We start from the raw sequence: 16,068 nt of genomic DNA on the forward strand, positions 1-16,068 counted from the left end.
TAAAGGTTTCCATTTTGATGCAACAAGACCAAGACCGCCAGGACGGCAGAGCGGAGGTCGTCGTTGAGCCCACCACGGCATCACGACCAGGAGCCTTTGGCAGGCGAAGACTACTTTTGTCAGCATAGCATGTACTATTTGTCTCCCTTCAAATTTCGCCATGGTGGGATCCCTTCCCGCCTTACATTTGGGAAGAGGACCAAGGCCACTATAAATAGGACTTAGCCAGCACCATAGAAGAGGACGGATCATCCAGATCATCCTCTCACCCACCAGCTCATCGAGCATAAGAACACCTCTCCTCTTGAGGCTATTCTCCAATGTACTAGTTCATCCTTAGACCTTCGAGGCCAATCCACCACAAAGCAGGAGTAGGGTTTTACACCACAAGGTGGCCTGAACCTGGGTAAACTGTTGTGTCTTTTGATCATCCAGTTCATCGAGCTAGGTAGTGAGATTAGCGAGTAGGCAGACCGGGGAGGACGATTTCTTTGCACGCACCCTAGAGTTCGAACCTCTTAAGGGTTTGCCAAACCCTGAATCCGACACGAGCAGATAGAACACACTAATGTGGTAGTCATATTGCGATGATTCAACATACTAGAAGTTGGCAACGAGTCATGGCATATGTGTCAGAGAAAGTCCTTTAGTTTCGACGGAACTCTCATCTGCCATATTAATGTCCACTTTATCTCCTCATCACTTGTGTCCGACGGGCCCTCAACATTTTCCAGTCAATTTTCCCTCTGAATCATTGTCTTCGTCAACAGCTTGTAAACTGAACCCAAAAAAAATTTGACCCATCTATCAGCTCTCCATGCCGAGAAGTCATCGATCCTTCGGGTACACAATGGGATCTTTAATATCTCCAACGAGCGCATGAGAACACATCCTAAGAGCATCTCCAGCTGCACCCCCAACAGGCCCCTAGGCCATTCTTTATCGCCAGCGCCCAAAAAATGGCTCAGTCGCGCCCCCAGGAGCCCTTTTTCGCCGGTTTGGGCCGAAACTGGCATCGGCGGACCCAAGCCGAACCCGGCATGTTGGGGGCACTCGAGGGCGCCAGGGAAACCGATTTTGGCGCAAATGGGAATGGGCCCGCCGAGTCAACGACACACCGCTTCGTCGTCCTTGTCGCCTCGGTTCCTGCAGGAATCAATGCCAAGGCTGTCGTGTTGCCGCACTGGTCGGCGTCCATTGATGCCTCATGGGAGGCGAAGTGAAGGCGCCGCGATGTGCATCCCGCCTGCTCCCACCATGTGTCACCCGGCATGCAGGTTCTCACCGCCCCGCTTCAGCTAAAAAAGCCGACTTCCCCGCTGGTTAACACCACAGCGGCCACAACTCGCCTTCTCTCTCACCTTGTCTCACCGTAGAAGCACCTCTCCCCCCTCTTCCCCGCCGACGAGCAATGGCTGAGCGGTACCCCGACGATGTCGCGGCAGCGAACGGCTTCGGCCGACGCCATCTCCACGAGAACGAGGTGCACCTCCTCTACGAGGCTCACTATCCGGCGCCCCTAGACATGCAGGTGCCGGGCTCTTGGAAGTTGAGCGCCGGTGGCGTACCGGTACCCTCGGTGCCCACCGGGGCTGAATGGCGGGCAGAGATCGCCCACATCCGTTTGTCGCTGTCGGAGGCATGACGGAACTGAAGGAAATATGCCCTAGAGGCAATAATAAAGTTATTATATTTCCTTATATCATGATAAATGTTCATTATTCATGCTAGAATTGTATTAAGCGAAAACTTAGTACATGTGTCAATACATAGACAAACAGAGTGTCCCTAGTATGTCTCTACTTGACTAGCTCGTTTATCAAAGATGGTTAAGTTTCCTAACCATAGACATGTGTTGTCATTTGATGAACTGGATCACATCATTATAGAATGATGTGATGGACAAGACCCATCCGTTAGCTTAGCACTATGACGATTTAGTCTATTGCAATTGATTTCTTCATGACTTATACATGTTCCTATGACTATGAGATTATGCTCCGGAGGAACACCTTGTGTGCTATCAAACATCACAACATAACTGGGTGATTATAAAGATGCTCTACAGGTGTCTCCGATGGTGTTTGTTGAGTTGGCATAGATCGAGATTAGGATTTGTCACTCCATGTATCGGAGAGGTAACTCTAGGCCCTATCGGTAATGCACATCACTAGTCATGGGATGATGCATTATGGAACGAGTAAAGAGACTTGCCGGTAACGAGATTGAACTAGGTATGATGATACCGATGATCGAATCTCGGGCAAGTAACATATCGATGACAAAGGGAACAACGTATGTTGTTATGCGGTTCGACCGATACAGATCTTCGTAGAACATGTAGGAGCCAATATGGGCATCGAGGTTCCGCTATTGGTTATTGACCAGAGAGATGTCTCGGACATGTCTACATAGTTCTCAAACCCGTAGGGTCCACACGCTTAACGTTCGTTGACGATATAGTATTATATGAGTTATGTATGTTGGTGACCGAATGTTTTTCGGAGTCCCGGATAAGATCACGGACATGATGAGGAACTCCGGAATGGTCCGGATATAAAGATTTATATATGGGATAATAGTGTTTGGTCTCCGGAAGGGTTCCGGAATTCACCGGAAGGAGAACACTTTATTTGGGCCAAAGGGGAAAGCCCACAAGGTTTTTGGAAAGCGCAAAAGGAAGTATTGCGGAGTCCAGGGGCCAGACGCCAGGGTCCCTGGCGTCTGGGGCCAGACGCCGGGAACCCTAGCGTCTGGTCCTGGAGTTCGAGAAGGACTCTTGCCTTTCGGGTGAAACCGACTTTGTGTAGGATTTTACTCCAAGTTTCGACCCCAAGGCTCAACATATAAATAGAGGGGTAGGGCTAGCACCCAAGACACATCAAGAAACACCAAGCCGTGTGCCGGCAACCCCGTCCCCTTTAGTTTATCATCTTTCATAGTTTTCGTAGTGCTTAGGCGAAGCCCTGCGAAGATTGTTCTTCACCAACACCGTCACCACGTCGTCGTGCTGCCGGAACTCATCTACTACTTCGCCCCTCTTCTGGATCAAGAAGGCGAGGACGTCATCGAGCTGAATGTCTGCTGAACATGGAGGTGTCGTACATTCCGTATTTGATCGGGATGGATCGTGAAGGTGTACGACTACATCAACTGCGTTGATAAACGCTTCCTCTTTCGGTCTAGGAGGGTACATAGACACACTCTCCCCTCTCGTTGATATGCATCTCCTAGATAGATCTTGCGTGATCGTAGGAATTTTTTGAAATACTGCGTTCCCCAACTGTGGCATCAGAGCCAGGTCTATGCGTAGATGTTATATGCACGAGTAGAACACAAAGGAGTTGTGGGCGTGGGTATATACATATTGCTTGCCGTCACTAGTTGTTTCTTGATACGGCGGTATTGTTGGATGAAGCGGCTCGGACCGACATTACATGATCGCGTTCATGAGACTGGTTCTACCGACGTGCTTTGCACACAGGTGGCTGGCGAGTGTGAGTTTCTCCAACTTCAGTTGAATTAGATTCAATGAACAGGGTTCTTTCTGAAGATCAAAAAGCAATCACTATACTGTGTTGTGGTTTTTAATGCGTAGGTAAGAATGGTTCTTGCTAAGACCGTAGCAGCCATGTAAAACTTGCAACAACAAAGTCAAGGATGTCTGACTTGTTTTTTACGGGCATGTTGTGATGTGCTATGGTCAAGACATGATTATATAAATTGTCATATGAGATTATCATGTTTTGTAACACGGTTATTGGCAACTGTCAGGAGCCATATAGTTGTCACTTTATCGTATGAAATGCAATCGCCATGTAATTGCTTTACTTTATCACTAAGCGGTAGTGATAGTCGTGGAAGCAATAGTTGGCGAGACGACAACGATGCTACGATGGAGATCAAGGTGTCAAGGCGATGACGATGGTGATCATGACGGTGGTTTGGAGATGGAGATCAAAGGCACAAGATGATGATGGCCATATCATATCACTTATATTGATTGCATGTGATGTTTATCCTTTATGCATCTTATTTTGCTTAGTACAGCGGTAGCATTATAAGATGATCTCTCACTAAATTTCAAGGTATAAGTGTTCTCCCTGAGTATGCGCCGTTGCTACAGTTCGTCGTGCCGAGACACCATGTGATGATCAGGTGTGATAAACTCTATGTTCACAACGGGTGCAAGCCAGTTTTTCACAAGCAGAATACTCGGGTTAAACTTGACGAGCCTAGCATATGCAGATATGGCCTCGGAACACTGAGACCGAAAGGTCGAGCGTGAATCATATAATAGATATGATCAACATAGTGATGTTCACTATTGAAAACTACTCCATCTCATGTGATGATCGGACATGGTTTAGTTGATATGGATCATGTGATCACTTAGAGGATTAGAGGGATGTCTATCTAAGTGGGAGTTCTTAAGTAATATGATTAATTGAACTTTAATTTATCATGAACATAGTACCTGATAGTATTTTCCATGTCTATGTTGTTGTAGATAAATGGCCCGTGTTGTTGTTCCATTGAATTTTAATGCGTTCCTAAAGAAAGCTAAGTTGAAAGATGATGGTAGCAACTACACCAACTGGGTCCGTAACTTGAGTATTATCCTCATTGCTGCACAGAAGAATTACGTCTTGGGAGCACCACTAGGTGCCAAACTCGCTGCAGGAGCAACTCCAGATGTTATGAACACCTGGCAGAGCAAAGCTGATGACTACTCGATAGTTCAGTGTGTCGTGCTTTACGGCTTAGAACCGGGAGTTCAACGACGTTTGGAACGTCATGGAGCATATGAGATGTTCCAGGAGTTGAAGTTAATATTTCAAGCAAATGCCAGGATTGAGAGATATGAAGTCTCCAATAAGTTCTACAGGTGCAAAATGGAGGATAATAGTTCTCTCAGTGAGCACATACTCAGAATGTCTGGGTACCACAATCACGTGATCAGCTGGGAGTTAATCTTCAAGTTGATAGTGTCATTGACAGAGTTCTTCAATCACTACCAGCAAGCTACAAAAGCTTCATGATGAACTATAATATGCAAGGGATAGATAAGACAAGTCCCAAGCTCTTCGCGATGCTGAAGGCTGCGGAGGTAGAAATCAAGAAGGAGCATCAAGTGTTGATGGTCAACAAGACCACCAGTTTCAAGAAGAAGGGCAAAGGGAAGAAGGGGAACTTCAAGAAGAACGGCAAGCAAGTTGCTGCTCAAGTGAAGAAGCCCAAGTCTGGACCTAAGCCTGAGACTGAGTGCTTCTACTGCAAAGGGACTGTCCACTGGAAGCGGAACTGCCCCAAGTATTTGGCGGATAAGAAGGATGGCAAAGTTAAAGGTATATTTGATATACATGTTACTGATGTGTACCTTACTAATGCTCGCAGTAGCGTCTGGGTATTTTATACTAGTTTTGTTGTTAATATTTGCAACTCGAAACAGGGGCTACGGATTAAGCGAAGATTGGCTAAGGACGAGGTGACGATGCGCGTGGGAAATGGTTCCAAAGTCGATGTGATCGCCGTTGGCACGCTACCTCGACATCTACCTTCGGGATTAGTTTTAGACCTAAATAATTTTTATTTGGTGCCAGCGTTAAGTATGAACATTATATCTGGATCTTGTTTGATGCAAGACGATTATTCATTTAAATCAGAGAATAATGGTTGTTATATTTATATGAGTAATACCTTTTATGGTCATGCACACTTGATGAGTGGTCTATTTTTACTAAATCTTGATAGTAGTGATACACATATTGATAGTATTGAAGCCAAAATATAAAAGTTTAATAATGATAGTGCAACTTATTTGTTGCACTGCCGTTTAGGTCATATTGGTGTAAAATGCATGAAGAAACTCCATGCCGATGGGCTTTTGGAGTCACTTGATTATGAATCACTTGATGCTTGCGAACCGTGCCTCATTGGCATGATGACTAAGACTCCGTTCTCCGGAACAATGGAACGCGAAACAGACTTATTGGAAATAATACATACTGATGCATGTGGACCGGTGAGTGTTGATGCTCGTGGTGGGTATCGTTACTTTCTGACCTTCACAGATGATTTGAGCAGATATGGGTATGTCTACTTGATGAAACATATGTCTGAAACATTTGAAAAGTTCAAAGAATTTCAGAGTGAAGTGGAAAATCATCGTAACAAGAAAATTAAATTTCTACGATCGGATCGTGGAGGTGAATATTTGAGTTATGAGTTTGGTCTTCATTTGAAACAATGTAGAATAGTTTCGCAACTCACGCCACCTATAACACCACAGCGTAATGGTGTGTCTGAACGTCGTAAATGCACTTTATTAGATAATATGCTGCGATCTATGATGTCTCTTACTAATTTACTGCTATCATTTTGGGGTTATGCTTTAGAGACAGCTGCATTCACGTTAAATAGGGCACCATCGAAATCCGTTGAGACGACACCTTATGAACTGTGGTTTGGCAAGAAACCCAAGTTGACATTTCTTAAAGTTTGGGCTGCGATGCTTATGTGAAAAAGCTTCAACCTGATAAGCTCGAACCCAAATTGGAGAAATGTGTCTTCATAGGATACCCAAAGGAGACTGTTGGGTACACCTTCTATCGCAGATCCGAAGGCAAGATATTCGTTGCTAAGAATGGATCCTTTCTAGAGAAGGAGTTTTTCTTGAAGGAAGTGAGTGGGAGAAAAGTAGAACTTGATGAGGTAATTGTACCTGCTCCCTTATTGGAAAGTAGTTCATCACAGAAATCAGTTCCAGTGATTCCTACACCAATTAGTCAGGAAGCTAATTATGATGATCATGAAACTTCTGATCAAGTTACTACCGAACCTCGTAGGTCAACCATAGTAAGATCCGCACCAGAGTGGTATGGTAATCCTATTCTGGAGGTCATGTTACTTGACCATGACGAACCTACAAACTATGAGGAAGCGATGATGAGCCCAGATTCCGCAAAATGGCTTGGGGCCATGAAATCTGAGATGGGATCCATGTATGAGAACAAAGTGTGGACTTTGGTTGACTTGCCCGATGATCGGCAATCCATAGAGAATAAATGGATCTTCAAGAGGAAGACGGACGCTGATAGTAGTGTTACTATCTACAAAGCTTGAATTTGTCACAAAAAGTTTTCGACAACTTCAAGGTGTTGACTACGATGTGATTTTCTCACTCATAGCGATGCTTAAGCCTGTCCGAATCATGTTAGCAATTGCCACATTTTATGAAATCTGGCAAATGGATGTCAAAACTGATTTCCTTAATGGATTTCTTAAAGAAGAATTGTATATGATACAACAAGAAAGTTTTGTTGATCCTAAAGGTGCTAACCAAGTGTGCAAGCTCCAGCGATCCATCTATGGACTGGTGCAAACATCTCAGAGTTTGAATATACGCTTTGATGAGTTGATCAAAGCATATAGTTTTATACAGACTTGCGGTGAAGCCTGTATTTACAAGAAAGTGAGTGGGAGCACTACAACATTTCTGATAAGTGTATGTGAATGACATATTGTTGATTGGAAATAATGTAGAATTTTCTGGAATGCATAAAGGAGTGTTTAAAGGAGTTTTCAAAGAAAGACCTTGGTGAAGCTGCTTACATATTGAGCATCACGATCTATAGAGATAGAACAAGACACTTGATAAAAATTTCAATGAGTACATACCTTGACAAAATTTTGAAGTAGTTCAAAATGGAACAGTCAAAGAAGGAGTTCTTGCCTGTGTTGCAAGGTGTGAAGTTGAGTAAAGACTCAAAACCCGACCATGGCAGAAAATAAAAAGAGAATGAAAAGTCATTCCCTATGCCTCAGCCATAGGTTCTATAAAGTATGCTATGCTGTGTACCAGACCTATTGTGTACCTCACCATGATTTTGGCAAGAGGGTACAATAGTGATCCAGGAGTGGATCACTGGACAGCATTCAAAATTATCCTTAGTGGAGTAAGGAAATGTTTCTCGGTTATGGAGGTGACAAAGAGTTCGTCGTAATGAATTACATCAATGCAAGCTTTGACACCGATCTGGATGACTCTATGTCTCGATCTAGATATATATTGAAAGTGGGAGTGATTAGCTAGAGTAGCTCCGTGCACAACATTGTAGACATAGAAAATTTGCAAAATACATACGGCTCTGGATGTGGCAGACCCGTTGACTAAACTTCTCTCACAAGCAAAACATGATCACTCTTTGGGTGTTAATCACATAGTGTCGGATCACAGATTCCGGAAAAACCATCAAGGTTCGAAGGAATATGTATGATAGACCATGGTTATATGTATGTTAGAAGCATGGGCGTGCTTTTCTTTTGGCAATGTTTTTGGTGGTACGCAGACATAGAGGTTTTTCTTTAACAAAGTGGAGGCACGCGTGTGGCTTTTGTGCTAGCCGAACCATGCTTCTATTTTTGTTCACTCCCCGTGTAGTATTTGTACTCCAAAGGTCTAGGTTGGACGACAGAGTCATCGTTTGCCTCCTTGCATTCTTCTCTCGGTCAAAAGATGTGCTGGTGACCAATGGGATGGTTATTTATTGTTAGTATTCATTGTGCCAGATACCGTGCTAGAGTTAACCTACAGGCTCCTTGATTACAGCGTGGCAGCCATGACTTCTGAAGTGCGTGGTTTCACAAGCTGCAGAAGCACAACTGTCCATTCATCGTTCCCGATGCAATTTAATGGGCGCATAGTAACTAAGTCATCTCTCTCCAAGGTTAAAAAGTGGTCTATTCCGGGAGGTTATCGCGTGTTATTCTCACCAGAGAATGCAGGTAGATCTCATCATCCTCGCCATGTACGAGTGACGCCGGAGAAGGACAGTCAAACTCTATTGACACTCTCACCCTCTTTTCCATGGACGACTTCAGGAACACTACTGAGCGTCTCTTTATAGATGCCGACGGTAATAACAAGCTCGAGGTGTTGTACACCAATGAGCCCTACAAGGTGGAGGAGATTCTTTCTCTTTATGAGGAATGGATGTGTGAGGACAGGTACAAGTTTATTGGTCTGGATCTGGAGTACACACGAGAGGATTATTTTGATTGGAGCAGAAAAGTCGACGTCATGCAAGTGGCGATGCGCAAGCATGTTCTTATCTATCACTTGTGCAAGGCCAGGACGGAGTGCGCTACTCTGAAGGATTTCCTTTGGAACAAAGGTATAATTTCGCTAGTGTCAACATCAGGAATGATAGAGATGTTCTCGCAAAAAGTTTCCTCAAAATCCCAAGAGAGTGTCACATCGACCTTCAAGAGGAGCTCATGGTAAAAGGAGGCGATCTAAGGGATTCCATGGCAGATTTGGCAGGAGCCGTCATAGAAAAATCTTACTTGACTATGAAGATGATTTTTTCCAAAAGGTCAGCATGACAACTGGGAATGGAAGCCGCTTTCCCTTGACCACCTAAAATATGCGGCAATTGTAAGTGAAAATTTCATTTTTCTGTCTTTATTTTTTTATTGCAACAATAGTACTTTCCCCTTTACCTATATCTTCATTCTCATCCGCTTTTTGTTTTAGGATGGGTATGTCAGCTATGAGCTCTACCGCCGAGTTCTGTCGATGAAGGACATGATGCATCCTCGTTGTCTTCCCGACCGCAGGCGTCGCGGATGTTTCCGAGGACAACTCCAACTGAGTAGAATGGTCACCGTGGACATTTGTGTCGACGTTTGTGAGAAGAATGGACTCCTGGAAGACTTTCATTTCTTTTTTGTATAATTAATGAGTACTTTTAGTTCAGTCCTGTGGAGTTCTGTTTTCTTTGGGATTTTGGTTTTTTTATTTTCAAAGTATCATGTTTGGCTTGTCTCGTGTTATGGAAATGTAGTTTTTTATGTTTTTTGTGTTACAAGTTCTATACTGGCGTTTGCGCGAGTTTATGTACATTTATAGAACCCGTTGAAATGGCGCATATGTATTGTTTGGGAGAAGCGTGTTTTGTGTTTGGCTTATATTCACGCCGTTTGTTTGTGTTTGTATTGTTGTGTTTTACACATTCGCACAAGAGAGGCATGTCTGCTAACGTACGAGGCAACATTTCAGTTTCCTGTCTTTGTGTTCTTTGGGACCGTGCCTTGATATGTCTCCAACGTATGTATAATTTTTTATTGTTCCATCCTATTATATTATCTGTTTTTGATGATAACGGGCTTTATTTTACACTTTTATATTATTTTTGGGACTAACCTATTGACCGGAGGGCCATCCCAAATTGTTGTTTTTTTGCCTATTTCAGTGTTTCGCGGAAAAGGAATATCAAACGGAGTCCAAACAGAATGAAACCTTCGAAAGCATGATTTTTGGAACAAACCTAATCCAGGGGACTTGGAGTGGACGTCAAGAAACAATCAAGGAGGCCACGAGGCAGGGGGCCCGCCTACCCCCCTAGGTGCGCCCTCCACCCTCGTGGGCCCCTCGTTGCTCCACCGACCTACTTCTTCCTCCTATATATATTCATATACCCCGCAAGCATCCAGGAGCACCATGAAACCCTATTTCCACCGCCGGAACCTTCTATACCCAAGAGATCCCATCTTGGGGCCTTTTCCAGAGCTCCGCCAGTGGGGGCATTGATCACGGAGGGCCTCTACATCAACTCCATGGCCCCTCCGATGATGTGTGAGTAGTTTACCTCAGACCTTCGGGTCCACAGCTAGTAGCTAGATGGCTTCTTATCTCTCTTTGGATCTCAATACAAAGTTCTCCTCGATTCTCTTGGAGATCTATTCGATGCAATCTTCTTTTGCGGTGTGTTTGTCGACATTCAATGAATTGTGGGTTTATGATCAAGTTTATCTATGAACAATATTTGAATCTTCTCTGAATTCTTTTATGTATGATTGGTTTATCTTTGCAAGTCTCTTCGAATTATCAGTTTGGTTTGGCCTACTAGATTGATCTTTCTTGCAATGGGAGAAGTGCTTAGCTTTGGGCTCAATCTTGCGGTGCTTGATCCCAATGACAGAAAGGGAAACGACATGTATTGTATTGTTGCCATTGTGGATAAAAAGATGGGGTTTATATCATCTTGCATGAGTTTATCCCTCTACATCATGTCATCTTGCTTAAGGCGTTACTCTGTTCTTATGAACTTAATACTCTAGATGCATGCTGGATAGCGGTCGATGTGTGGAGTAATAGTAGTAGATGCAGGCAGGAGTCAGTCTACTTGTCACGAATGTGATGCCTATATACATGATCATACCTAGATATTCTCATAATTATTCGCTTTTCTATCAATTGCTCGATAGTAATTTGTTCACTCACCGTAATACTTATGCTATCTTGAGAGAGGCCACTAGTGAAACCTATGGCCCCGGGTCTATTCTCTATCATACAAGTTTCCATATATTTTATTTTGCAATCTTTACTTTCAATCTATATCATAAAAATACCAAAAAAAAAATTATCTTATTATTATTATCTCTATCAGATCTCACTCTTGCAAGTGGCCGTGAAGGGATTGACAACCCCTTTGTCTTGTTGGTTGCGAGGTTCTTATTTGTTTGTGTAGGTACGAGGTGACTCGCGCGTGGTCTCCTACCTGATTGATACCTTTGTTCTCAAAAACTAAGGGAAATACTTACGCTACTTTGCTGCATCACCCTTTCCTCTTCAAGGGAAAACCAACGCAGTGCTCAAGAGGTAGCAAGAAGGATTTCTGGCATCGTTGTCGGGGAGATCTACGCCAAGTCAAGACATACCAAGTACCCATCACAACTCTTATCCCTCGCATTACATTATTTTCCATTTGCCTCTCGTTTTCCTCTCCCCCACTTCACCTTTGCCGTTTTATTCACCGCTCTTCTGTTCGTCTTTTCGTTTGCTTTGATATCCTACTTGGCTCGTTTGCTCGTTTGGTTGGAATAGTTGTTTATTTATTGCTAAACAGAGAACCTAAGATCTATGGATCCTCAACCACTTGCTAATCTTTTTAAGAGATCCAATTATGATGAACCAATTGCTAGTGAGTTTTGTGCACTAGATTATCTTTATTAAGTTTTGTTTGAAATTCGTGAATCTGAAAATTGTGATGAAGTACTTTATGGGGTGATTCACAATGGATCTTTGAATGAAAAGCATGATTGCAATGATGATAGTATAAATTCTATTAATGTCAATTGTGCTTATAATATGCAAAACCCTAAGCTTGGGGATGCTAGTTTTGCTATGTCTACTACTTGTTGCAATGATCATGATTGGGGTGATTCTTCTTATGATCTTGAAAATTTATTTAAGCCCCATGATGAATATGAGATTGATAATAATGTTTGAAATAATATTGAAAGTGGGTTTGGAAGAGTGTCAACTTTAGATCCCACATATTTGGAGAATGTTCAATCTTATGAAGTTTTTGATAAAAGTGGGTTTGGAGAGGTCATGACTTTAGTTAATGTTAATCCCACTATTTTGGAAGAGTGTCAACTTTGCATACATGTGGATCGTGTTAAGAATATGTTTTGTGATAGCTATATTGTTGAATTTGATTATGATCCTACATGTAATTATTATGAGAGAGGAAAATATGGTGGTAGAAATTTTCATGTTACTAAATTACCTCTCGTTATGTTGAGATTGCTATTGTTTCTTTCCGCTTCCTTGCATATGCTAGTTTTTGCTTTCCTTGATAATTTGTTTGCCTATAAGATGCCTATGCATAGGAAGTATTTTAGACTTAGATGTGTTTGTCACATGTTTTATGATGCTCTCTTTGTGCTTCAATTCTTGTCTTTCATGTGAGCATCGTTGAAATTTTATGCCTAGATAGGTGCGTTAAACAATAGCGCTTGTTGGGAGACAACCCAATATTTTTCCTTTCTGTTATTCAGTAAATAATTTATCTAGCCTCGGTTTTGGTTGTGTTTTTTTGTTTAATTAGTGTTTGTGCCAAGTAGAACCGTTGGAAAGTCTTGGGGAAAGTCTTTTTAATCTTGTTGTAAAAAACATAAACTTTAGCGCTCTCGAGAATTGCTGCCATTTTTTATTGGAAAGTGATATTTATTTAATTCTTTTTGCAGATGATTAATAGATAAATTCCTCACGTTCATAAATGTATTTTAGAATTTTCGGGCTTCCATAAGTTTGCGTTACTTACAGATTACTACAGACTGTCCTATTTTTGACAGATTCTGTTTTTCGTGTGTTGTTTGCTTATTTTGATGAATCTATGGCTAGTAATAGAGTTTATAAACCATAGAAAAGTTGGAATATAGTTGGTTTAACACCAATATTAATAAATAATGAGTTAATTACAGTACCTTGAAGTGGTGTTTTGTTTTGTTTCGCTAACGGAGCTCACGAGATTTTCTGTTAAGTTTTGTGTTGTGAAGTTTTCAAGTTTTGGGTAAAGATTTGATGGATGATGGAACAAGGAGTGGCAAGAGCCTAAGCTTGGGGATGCCCAAGGAACTCCAAGTTAAATCCAAGTACAACAAAAAGCCTAAGCTTGGGGATGCCCTGGAAGGCATCCCCTCTTTTGTCTTCGTTCATCGGTAACTTTACTTGGAGCTATATTTTTATTCGCCACATGATATGTGTTTTGCTTGGAGCGTGTTGTATTATTTGAGTCTTTGATTTTTTGTTTACCACAATCATCCTTGCTGTACACACCTTTTTAGAGACACACACATGAATTGGAATTTATTAGAATACTCTATGTGCTTCACTTATATCTTTTGAGCTATATAGTTTTTGCTCTAGTGCTTCACTTATATCTTTTGGAGCACGGTGGTGATTTTATTTTATAGAAATAATTTATCTCTCATGCTTCACTTATATTATTTTGAGAGTCCTTTAGAACAACATGGAAATTTCCTTTTAGGCATAATAAAAACTTTCATATAAGTGCATTGAATACTAAGAGAAGTTTGATACTTGATGATTGTTTTAAGATATGGAGATAGTGATATCAAAGTTGTGCTAGTTGAGTAGTTGTGAATTTGAGGAATACTTGTGTTGAAGTTTGCAAGTCACATAACATGCACGTATGGTAAACGTTGTGTAAGAAATTTGAAACATGAGGTGTTATTTCATTGTCTTCCTTATGAGTGGCGGTCGGGGACGAGCGATGGTCTTCTCCTACCAATCTATCCCCCTAGGAGAATGCGCATAATACTTGGTTTTTGATGACCTGTAGATTTTTGCAATAAGTAGGTGAGTTCTTTATCAGTAATGTTGAGTCCATGGATTATACGCACTCTCACCCTTCCATCATTGATAGCCTCTTCGGTACCATGCATTGCCCTTTCTGACCTTGAGAGTTGGTGCAAACTTCACCGGTACATCCAAACCCCATGATACGATACGCTCTATCACACATAAACCTCCTTATATCTTCCTCAAAACAGCCACCATACCTACCTATTATGGCATTTCCATAGTGATTCCGAGATATATTGCCATGCAACTTTCCACCGTTCCATTTATTATGACACGCATCATCATTGTCATATTGCCTTGCATGATCATGTAGTTGACATCATATTTGTGGCAAAGCCACCATTCATAATTCTTTTATACATGTCACTCATGAGTCATTGCACATCCCGGTACACCACCAAAGGCATTCATACAGAGTCATATCTTGTTCTAGTATCGAGTTGTAATCATTGAGTTGTAAATAAATAGAAGTGTGATGATCATCATTAATAGAGCATCGTCCCACAAAAAAAGAAAGGCCAAATAAAAAAGAGAAGGCCCAAAAAAAGGGGCAATGCTACTATCTTTTTCCACACTTGTGCTTCAAAGTAGCATCATGATCTTTATGATAGAGAGTCTCTTGTTTTGTCATTTTCATATACTAGTGGGAATTTTTCATTATAGAACTTGGCTTGTATATTCCAACAATGGGCCTCCTCAAGTGCCCTAGGTCTTCGTGAGCAAGCAAGTTGGATGCACACCCACTTAGTTTCTTTTCTTGAGCTTTTATATCTCTAGTGCATCCGTTGCATGGCAATCCCTACTCATTGCATTGACATCAATTAATGGGCATCTCCCTAGCCCATTGATTAGCCGCGTCAATGTGAGACTTTCCCCTTTTTTGTCTTCTCCATATAACCCCCTTCATTATATTCTATTCCACCCATAGTGCTATATACATGGCTCACACTCATGTATTGCCTGAAAGTTGAAAAAAGTTTGAGATTACTAAAGTATGAAACAATTGCTTGGCTTGACATCGGGGTTGTGCATGATGAGAGCATTATTGTGTGACCAAAATGGAGCATGACCAAACTATATGATTTTGTAGGGATGAAATTTCTTTGGCCATGTTATTTTGAGAAGACATGATTGCTTAGTTAGTATGCTTGAAGTATTATTATTTTTATGTCAATATTAAACTTTTATCTTGAATCTTTCGGATCTGAACATTCATGGCACAATAAAGAAAATTACATTGAGAAATATCTTAGGAAGCATTCCACATGAAAAATTCTGTTTTTATCATTTACCTACTCGAGGACGAGCAAGAATTAGGCTTGGGGATGCTTGATACGTCTCCAACGTATCTATAATTTTTGATTGTTCCATGCTATTGTATTATCTGTTTTGGATGATAACGGGCTTTATTTTACACTTTTATATTACTTTTGGGACTAACCTATTAACCGGAGGCCCAGCCCAAATTGCTGGTTTTTTGCCTATTTCAGTGTTTCGCAGAAAAGGAATATCAAACGGAGTCCAAACGGAAAGAAACCTTCGGAAGCGTGATTTTTGGAACAAACATGATCCAGGGGACTTTGAGTGGACGTCAAGAAACAATCCAGGAGGCCACAAGGCAAGGGGCGCGCCTACCCCCCCTAGGCGCGCCCTCCACCCTCATGGGCCCCTCGTTGCTCCACCAACCTACTTCTTCCTTCTATATATATTCATATACCCCGCAAACATCTAGGAGCACCACGAAACCCTATTTCCACCACCGCAACCTTATGTACCCAAAAGATCCCATCCTGGGTCCTTTTCCGGAGCTCTGTCGGAGGGGGCATTGATCACGGAGGGCCTCTACATCAACTCCATGGCCCCTCCGATGATGTGTGAGTAGTTTACCT

Source organism: Triticum urartu, chromosome 4, assembly GCF_003073215.2.
Source record: "Triticum urartu cultivar G1812 chromosome 4, Tu2.1, whole genome shotgun sequence".
In the NCBI taxonomy this organism is placed as follows: domain Eukaryota; kingdom Viridiplantae; phylum Streptophyta; class Magnoliopsida; order Poales; family Poaceae; genus Triticum; species Triticum urartu.